Raw genomic sequence first — 10,054 nt, 5'->3', positions numbered from 1 at the left:
AAAGTGACTTTTAAAATGCCCAGCCTCATTGACATCTACAGAAAGGCTAAGGGAACAACAGCAATGTTGATGGAGGAATTAACTTCAGTGGTCCTAGAACTACAGGAAGAGAGAGCCAGATGTTCCAGAGAAGAAGAAGAGATGAAGAAGTTGCTGAAAACACTGAAGGCACAAGAAGAGGTCCTGAGGACCACTGCAGCACCAGGCACTTTTCCAAATTCTGTGTGTTTGGGATTCCTCCCCCTCCCTGATGGTCCCTCCTGCAGCAGTGGGCCTGGGTCAGTCTTAAAGCAGCACTGAGCTTCTGCTCCCCTCAGGCCTGCAGAGCCATCAGGCAGGAATGACCCTCTCCAATTCTTCCATCGGAGAGTTTTTGAGAGCAGTGGATCAACAGAACTTTCTCAGTTGGCTGGAGTTTCTCCTTTCACCTCCTGGACACACAAGTGATTTCTTCCATAGTCAATTCCTCCTTCAATCACACAGAGTTCCAACTTGAGGAACCCACCAGACATATGGAACTTTCTCTTTACAGAAACTCAAAGTGAAAGAAAATACTACTACTGACAAGATTGTTCATATATTTAAGAGACTTACGTATATGTTCATATATGTTCTTTATTTCTTAATCTGTTCATATATTGATGTTACAATTTTTGTGTTGATCTTGTAAGTAAAAACTTTCTTTTATTCTTATCTGTGTAATGTGTATTACATATGTAATTGTAAGTTGAACATATATGCAGTTGTCATGAGTTTTTTTAAAGACAAAAGCATTATAACTTGCAAGAGTATATTGCCAAGAAACTTAAGTTATAAGTAAAAGTATATTTTACTTAAAATTTTAATAGATGTAAAATAAAAATAGAATGAGATTTTCATCTTTCTTGGGAAGAAGGTAAACAGTATACTTACAAAGAATTTTACAAATTCAATGGCCTATTTGAAAAGAATAAAGAATAAAAATTTTAAAGTTACATCTTTACATGGAACAATTTTTATTCCCATGCAAGAGTGCTGCACTATGAGTTCTGTATCAGGAAGAAATCCCTCTTGGACAAGATCAGAAAATCTACACTCCCCATCCCATACCCATCTGGCAATCCTGCTTTCTATTTAAATGACACACCTCCAAGGAAAGTGAGGGAGCAGCAAGGAGCTCCTTTCCCGGGGAAACAGCTGACATCACTAAGATAATAATTCTAGTCATATATAATGATGCTAGTCATGAAGCCCTGAAGAGAGCTCAGGAACTGGCCTGACCCATTGCACATATTCATGGTATAGGAAGCAAGGGCTGTGCTTGCCCTTTGGCTAATAAAAGTTCATGCCAACCACGGTATTACCTGGGATACTCTCTCTGCCTGGGATTGGGCTTTTATTTCTGGAGATCTGACTTCAGCACCATGTGATCCTCACTATTGGGGTAACCTGCCAAATCCTCACGCTCCCTGAAAGTCATTCTGAGAATTTTCACCCTTTTTCACATTGAATACCTTCTTATTCCACCCCAGTCTCCAAGCCAGGGGTCCAAAATGCTTAAGCTAGAATTTCCCAGCCCATCCAATCAGAATCGATTCGGAGGGCTGGCCTGGAACTTAGCTTGAGAGGATTAAGGGAATCCTAGAAGAAATTCAAAGCTAGACTTATTATTAGTATTAAGTCATTCATCTCTCATGAAGAGGTTTCAAGGTTGTAAATGTTATTCCAGGTTCACCACTTTTGAATGAAAGATTCAATCCTCAGTGTCTCCTCGGAAGTAATAGCTCAGTGGGATAAGGAGGCCCGTGTTCACCATGGGAGCCAGAGTGCCAGGAGAAACAGTGCTGAGAGTTGTACCCTTAGTTTGCACACTTATCTTTTCCCCATATTCCACCCCATTGTTAGTACTTGTAATAATGTGCATTTCTTGTATTTCTACTATTAACCATAGTCACCATCCACTAGATTGTTCATTGTGCTATACACATGTTTTATCCTGTAGCTTTCCTTCTATTACCATACATGACCCCAAACGTCCCCTTTAAACACATTTACTCACATAATTGACCGCTGTCAATTAAATTATACTCACAATACTATGCTACATCACCTCTACCCATTTCCAAACATTTGTAATCAACATAATGAAAAATTCTTCACAGAGTAAGTGTCAGCTCCCCATTTTTACACTGCTTCCATCTCTGGGTAACCTATATTATAGATTATAACCTTATGAGGTAGCTTTATAATTAGTGGATATTAGTGAAATCATAATATATTTGTCTTTCTCTGCATGGATTATTTTGAAAAGTCCATAATGTGACATGACTAAGGTCTTCCTTCTTTCTTATATCCAAGTTGATTTCTTTTGTATATATATATCACATTTCACTTATCCATTCCTTGGTGGATGGACACTTAGGCGTATCGGTGAGCAACGGTCTAGTCACGTTCCATCTTTCAGTTCCCCTGGATATGAACCTAGTTGCATGATTGCTGGATCATATACCAATTCCATGCTTAGCTTCCTAGGAAATGCTAAGCTGTCTTCCACAGTGGCTACCCCATTTTCCATTGCCACCAGCAGTGAATGACTGTTCCTCCTTCTCCACATCCTTTCCTGCAATGGCAATTTTCTGGTTGCTGTTTTTAATAGGGTCCTTCTAGTAGGTGTGTTATGATATCTCATTGTGGTTTGACTTGCATTTCCCTAATAGCTAGTTGTGGAAAGCATCTTTTCATGTGCTTTTAAGCCATTTGTGCTTGCTCTTTGGAAAAAATGCCTTAAGTCTTTTGCCCATTTTGCCATTTTGTTTGTGTTTTCATTCTCGAGTTGTGGTTTTGCTTTATGTATTTTGGAGAGTAAGCCCTTATGAGGTATATGGTTTACAAGTATTTTCTTCCATTGTGTAGGCTGCTTTCTTGACCAATCTTTTCAAGCACAAATGATTTGATTGTGAGGAGTTCCCATTTATTTATTTTTCTTCCATTGCAAGTGCTTCCGTTGTAAATAAGAAATGTTTGCTCTGCCCAAGGTCTAAAGATACTTCCTGACATTGTCTTCTGTGAGTTTAATGGCCTTGGCACTTTTCTTTAGGTCTTTGATCATTTTCAGTTAATTTTTGTTTAAGGTATGAGGTAGGGTTAAGGTCTGAAAGGGTGAAAAGGTATCTCGCTTAAAGGGAGAAAGTATTTGGATGTCACAAATCTGATAGTGTTTACTATCCATGCTTTATAAGTAGATTCTACAACTCAACACTAAAGCAACAAATGACCCAATTAAAAAATGGGCAAAAGACTTAATTAAACAAATCATCAAAGTTCCCACACACATGCCCATTGCTGATAGTAGGGAAGCAGTGTTTATATGGGTGATTATATTGGGAAAATCATGCATGATTTTTCAGTAAACCTTAAAGTTCTCTAAGTAAAATGATGTATCATCTTGGAAATGAATAACAGATTATGTTAATGTTAGATTTGATAAGGCAATGAAAAATGTTGTCTTTTCATATATAACTACTAAAAGAATATAAAAATAATGTATATCTTCTAAAAAACAGACATGCAAAGCCAAGAGAGTCCAGATGATAAAAAGAGAAAGGAGAATGTGATGAACCAGGAATAAGTGATGGGAGTGCTTCAAGAAGTACAGAGGAACCAACTGTGCCAAAAGCAGCTGATGAAGCAATTAGTGGGATGTGAAGGATCTTTTGGGATTGAGCTTTCCTTTCTATCACTCAGAGGAAAGGAAAACATGTCCTTCTATAATGGATACTCATAATATCTTTAGCTCATAACCCAAACTTGAAGGACCCAGTCATCCACCAAGAGGAACGTAAATGAATATTTTGTACTATGGTCATTCAATTTCAAAGGAGTAAATGATAAAAAATGAGGGAACTGCTGATACACCAAACAACAAGAATGAATCTCAAAACAATATTGTGAGCAAAGGATGCAGGCACCAAAACATTAATTCCAATTTATTTCATTATTATGAATTTCAAGATGTGGCAAAATGAATGTATGAGTAAAGAAAATGAGAATGAGGGAAAATATGTTGGGAGGTGGTTATTGATTGAAGCAAATAGGGATTATTTTTCCAGATTATTGGAAATGATTCCTATCTTGATAAGGTAATTAGATACTGTAGGGGAAGGTGATAAAACATTTGAAATATTTGACGTCACTCAGTTAAGATCAATATATTTAACTGTATTTAAATTTTACATCAATTTTCATCAAACAGAGGAAGAGGTAAGACTGCTCATAAGAGCCAAGAGTGCCTACAACTGGAAGCAGGAGAATTGCAGCCATCATCCATGTGCAATCTAAGCCCCTCTTGATCTAGAGGTGGAGTGGACATCACCATCCCATGGACCACAGAATGGAGGAATAAAATATGGGTTAGAGTGTTCTTGCTGATATTCTACTATAAAACTACTGTGACTAGTAACATAAGAAATTGTATCATTGACTTGGAGAAAGTGGCCACAGTAGTTGCTGAGGACAGGAGAGGGAAGAAGAGATGTGATGAGGGGGCATTTTTGGGACTTGGAGTTGTCCTAAATGATATTGTAGGTCCAGATGCTGGACATTTTATTTTATTTTATTTTTTTTAAATTAATTTTTTTTATTGACTTTGTAATAATGTTACATTAAAAATATATATGTGAGGTCCCATTCATCCCCACCCCCCCCACCCCCCCTCTCCCCCCCCAACAACACTCGTTTCCATCATCATGACACATCCATTGGATTTGGTAAGTACATCTTTGGGCACCTCTGCACCTTGTAGACAATGGTCCACATCATGGCCCCCACTCTCCTCCATTCCATCCAGTGGGCCCTATGAGGATTTACAATGTCCGGTGATTACCTCTGAGGCACCATCCAGGGCAGCTCCATGTCCCAAAGACGCCTCCATCTCTCATCTCCTCCTGCCCTTCCCCATACCCATCGTCCACCATGTCCACTTTTCCCAATTCCATGCCACCTCTTCTATGTGGACATTGGATTGGTTGTGTCCATTGCACCTCTATGTCAAGAGGAGGCTCAGATTCCACATGGATGCTGGATGCAGTCCTCCCATTTTCAGTTGTAATCACTCTAGGCTCCACGGTGTGGTGATTGTCCTTCTTCAACTCCATCTTAGCTGAGTGTGGTAAGTCCAATAAATCAGATTGTAGGTGCTGGAGTCTGTTGAGGCTCAGGACCTGGCTATCACATTGTCGGTCCAGAGATTCAAATCCCCTAAATATATCTTAAACCCCAACGTTAACTGCACCTCCGGCACATTAGCATGAAAGACTTATGAAGGGAGATCCCATCTGAGGCTGGACATTTTATATCCTTCCATAACCCACTAAATGTACTGGGAGAGAGTGTGAACGACATAATAAACTATTTATTATCCACGTGGTGCAGCATTGCTGCAAAATGTGTTTGCTGAGTGCGGTGAGTGTGCCACAATGATGGGGGAAGTTGCTGGTGTGGGAGGAGCGGGGTGGGGGAGTGGGGGTATATGGGAACCTCTTATGTTTTTTATAATATAACCTTTTCTGTGTTGTATATATCTTCAAAAAATATAATTTACAAAAATGGGGAGTGGGATACATAGGAACCTCTTATGTTTTTTTTTTTTTCTTAATGTAATATTCTATGTGATTCCTAGGCAGCAGTTTATCCAATTGTAAAGAGTCAATCCTGCCCTAGGTAAAGGGGCTCTTTCTGATGAGCTAATGAACCCAACAAGAAAGTTTAGCTCAGTGCAGGAGTTTCAGCCTTGAGGATACAAGGTCTCTAGTCTAATTATTGGCTCCTCTTAGAGTGACCCACTCTAGCTGATACTTTAGGACAGGGAAAACATAGGTGTTATCCTTGTTATTAGCTTTCCTTGGGTCTCTTATTTTTCACTGAAAAAAGGGTTATTTTTTTGTTATATAATTTAACTTAGTTTACTCACTAAAACTGCAAAATCTGCTGTGGAAAGGCTACAAGGTAATTTATTAACACTGGCAGCCTGACAAGCTCCACATGGGCTTAAGAGGGAAGTCTGTTTTTTTCTTAGTGTTTGGTTGATTTCTTGCTTGTGGTTTTGTCTGTTGCTTTTCTTTTCTTGTCCTTCCTTCCTCTTATTCCCCTCCCCCTTTTTAAATTAGGTGCTGCTGGCTTGTTTCTTGCTTGCTGTGTTTCCTCTTCCTCCATTTCCTCCTTTCTGTGTGTACTGATTTTGGCTACCAACACTATCTCTTTTCCTTCCTACATCTCTCTATCTTGCACCTTCTGTTGCTGCTCTTACATTCCACCTCAGTTTGTTTAGCCCCACCTTTTCTGGCTCTTTTTTCTAACACTTCTGATTTTTATCTTTTATTAACACTTTCTGTTATTTGTTTTGTTTTGTTTTTAATTTTACCTTTTCTTACAATTTTCTTTATTTTCCACTTGTTCTATAGTGACTTTTTAAAATTTCTCTCCCCTTCCCCCCCCAACCCCAGTTGTCTGTTCTCCGTGTCTATTTGCTGCATCTTCTTCTTTGTTCACTGCTGTTGTTGTCAGCAGCATGGGAATCTGTGTTTCTTTTTGTTGCGTCATCTTGTTGGGTCAACTCTCCGTATGGGCGGCACCATTCTTAGGCAGGCTGCACATTCCTTCACCCTGGGTGGCTCTCTTTATGGGGTATACTCCTTGCATGGGGGGCTACCCTATGCTGGGGACACCACTGTGTGGCACGGCACTCCTTGCTTGCATCAGCACTGTGCATGGGCCAGCTCCACATGGGCCAAGGAGGCCCAGGGTTTGAACCACAGACCTCCTATATTGTAGACAGATGCCCTAACCACTGGGCCAAGTCTGCTTCCCTACACGTTCTGTTTTTTCCATTCTTTTCTCTTTCCCTCTATCCTCATCATGCTGGCCTTTTAATTTTTAAATTTGTACTATATTCTTCCACATATTAAGTTTCCCATTTCATTATAGGTATTCCAATTTCTTTATTCCTATACCTCTACACTGCTTACACAAGTTTAATATTCATTCTCCTAGGTCCTATATGGTTCTTCTGCTAACCTTTACTATCAATATTACTATTATACTTATTCTTTTCTTATATCTTTTACTTTCTCTGGCCCTAATCGGTTTCCTTCAAGGTACCATAGAAAATATCAAGGAAATAGAAGAAAAAGAACAAAGTGTTAAAGAGAAAACTTAACACACACACACAAAACAGCAGCTAAATATTACCAGAGACTACACAGAGACGCTAACCAACTGAGCAAACCCATCAAGATAAATTAATGACCAGATAACAACAAAAAATTACAGACCATATCAATAATTACAAAGACATGGCCCAGTCCAATAAACAAATTAAAAACCAGGAAGAGGAGCAGAACATCAAACTGGAGCAGAAGGAGCAGAACTCAAAGCTGTCCACACTAATATCATGGACCAACTCAGTGAAGTGAAGGAAGAGATTAAATATATTAAGAAAACACTTGGAGAGCATACTGAAGAAATTGTAAACACACACAAAATATAACAGATATGATGGTGATGAATGGCCCAATCCAAGAAATCAAAAATACACTCTCAGCAAATAACAGGAGATTGGAATAGGCAGAGGAAATAGTGATGTGGAAGATGGTAAATTTAAAATCAAATGGCTCATATAATTGAGAGATAAGAAGATAGAAAAAGTGCAGCAGAGTTTTAGGGTTTAAAATGACAATGCAAAATGTGCAAACATATGCATTATAGGCATCCCAGAGGGAGAAGAGAAGGGAAAGGGGACAGAAGGGGTACTGTAGTAAATAATGGCTGAAAACTTCCCAAACCTATTGAGGGAGTTGTATGTGTATGTCCAGGAAGTACAGTGCACCCCAAACATTATAAACAACAACAGGCCTATTTCAAGACATATACTTGTCAAATTATCCAATGCTCAAGACAAAGAAAATACTGCAGGCAGCAAGAGAAAAGAGAACCATCACATATAAGGGAGACTCAATAAGATTAAGTGCTGATTTCTCATCTGAAACCATGGAGGCAAAAAGGCAGTGCTATGACATAGTCAAGGGACAAACAGAAAAAAAATTCCACCCAAGAGTACTCTATCCAAAAAAGCTGGCATTCAAATATGATGGAGATTTCAAAATATTCACAGACAAACAGAAACTAAGAGAGTATGCTAATAAGCAACTGCCCTTCAAGAAATACTAAAGGGGGAAGCAGACATGGCTCAAGCAGTTGGGCTTCCATCTATTATATAGGACATCCAGAGTTTGATGCCCAGGTCCTCCTGGTGAAGGCAGGCTGGCCCATGTGACAAGGTGGCCCATGCAGAGTGTGGGCCCATGTTGAGTGCAGGTCCACATGGAGTCCTGGACTGCACAGAGTGCTGGCCTGCAGAGAGTATTACCCTGTACAGAAGTGCTGCCCCACACAGGAATGTGACACAGTACTTGAGTGCTAGTCCACACACAGAGCTGGTGCAGCAAGATGATGCAACAAAACAAGACACGGAGGAGAGATAATAAGAGATGAAGCAATTAGAGACCTGAGGTAGTGCAAGACAAAGATTTCCACTATCCCACTCTGGAAGGTCCCAGGATCAATTTCCAGAGCGACCTAATGAGAATACAAACAGATATAGAAGAACACACAGTGATTGGCCTGAGAGCAGGGCTCAGTCACTGGACCCCATTGGCTTCCCAGAGTTGTTTTTTTCATTTGTTTGCTTTTTTGTTTTGTTTTGTTTTTTCAGGAGTCAATGGGAACTGAACCCAGGGCCTCCCATGTGGGATGTGGGAGCTAAACCACTTAAGCCACATCCACTCCCTCAGTTAACTCCTTGATTTTAACTCTTTCTTCTTTTTTAATATACTCATTTAGGATTATAAATTACCCTCTCAAGACCACCTTGGCTCTATCCCATAAGGTTTTAAAATTGTGTTCTCATTTTCATTTGTCTCAATATATTTATTGATTTTCCTTGCAACTGCTTCTTTAACACACTGATTGTTTAGAAGCATGATATTTAGTCTCCACATGTTTGGGATTTTACCTCATTCCTGTCTATCTTTGATTTCTAGTTTCATTCCATTACGATATGGGAAGTTGCTTTGTATAATTTCAATATATTTATACTTATTTAGAGCTTCATTGGGCCCTAACATGTGATCTCCACTAGAAAGTAATCCATGGGCCCTTGAGAAGAACGTATAACCCACTTAGCTTGGATGCAACATTCTGTATATGTCTATTGGTCCTAACTCAATCTTATTGTTGAAGTTTTCTGTTTCCTTGTTGATCTTCTGTCTAGTTGTTCTATCTAATGATGTGAGTGGTGTATTGGAGTCGACAATGATTAAAGATACCTATTTCTCCATTCAGGTTGCCAGAGTTTCTCTCATGTATTTTGGGACACCTTGGTTAGGTGCATAAATATTTATGAAGGCATGTCTTTTAGTAATATTTAATGGACTTCTGTATCTCTTATAACTCCTTTGCATTTAAAGTCTGTTTTGTCTGATATTAGTATAGCCAACCCTGTCTTTTTTGGTTACAATTTGCATCGAGTATCTTCTTCCAACATTTTGATTTCAGCCAGTTTTTGTCTCAGGGTCTAAGGTGAGTCTCTTGTCAGCAGAACATGGATGGCTCATTTTATCCATTCTGTCAACCAATACCTTCTAATTGGGGAGTTTAAGCCACTCACATTCAATGATATTAATGTAAATGCATTGTTTATTTCCACCATTTTGCTCTTTGGTTTTCATATGTCATATCATATTTTCATCTATTTTTTAACACTTTTGATTATCCTTTCTGCTACTCTTTCTTCTATACTCTACTCCATGTCTCTCTCATCTTTGTTTTTCAGGCTCTAAGACTTCCTTTAATATTTGCTGCAAAGTGGATTCTATTTTTCTTACTATTTTAGTTATTTATTTTTAAGATACATAAATCACACAAAATGTTACATTAAAAATTATGAGAGGTTCCTATGTACCTCATTCCCCCTACTCCTCACACATCAACAACTTCTTTCATTAGTGTGGCACATTCATCC

This window comes from Dasypus novemcinctus, chromosome Y (assembly GCF_030445035.2).
Source record: "Dasypus novemcinctus isolate mDasNov1 chromosome Y, mDasNov1.1.hap2, whole genome shotgun sequence".
Taxonomy (NCBI): Eukaryota; Metazoa; Chordata; class Mammalia; order Cingulata; family Dasypodidae; genus Dasypus; species Dasypus novemcinctus.
This window is presented reverse-complemented; position numbering follows the sequence as displayed.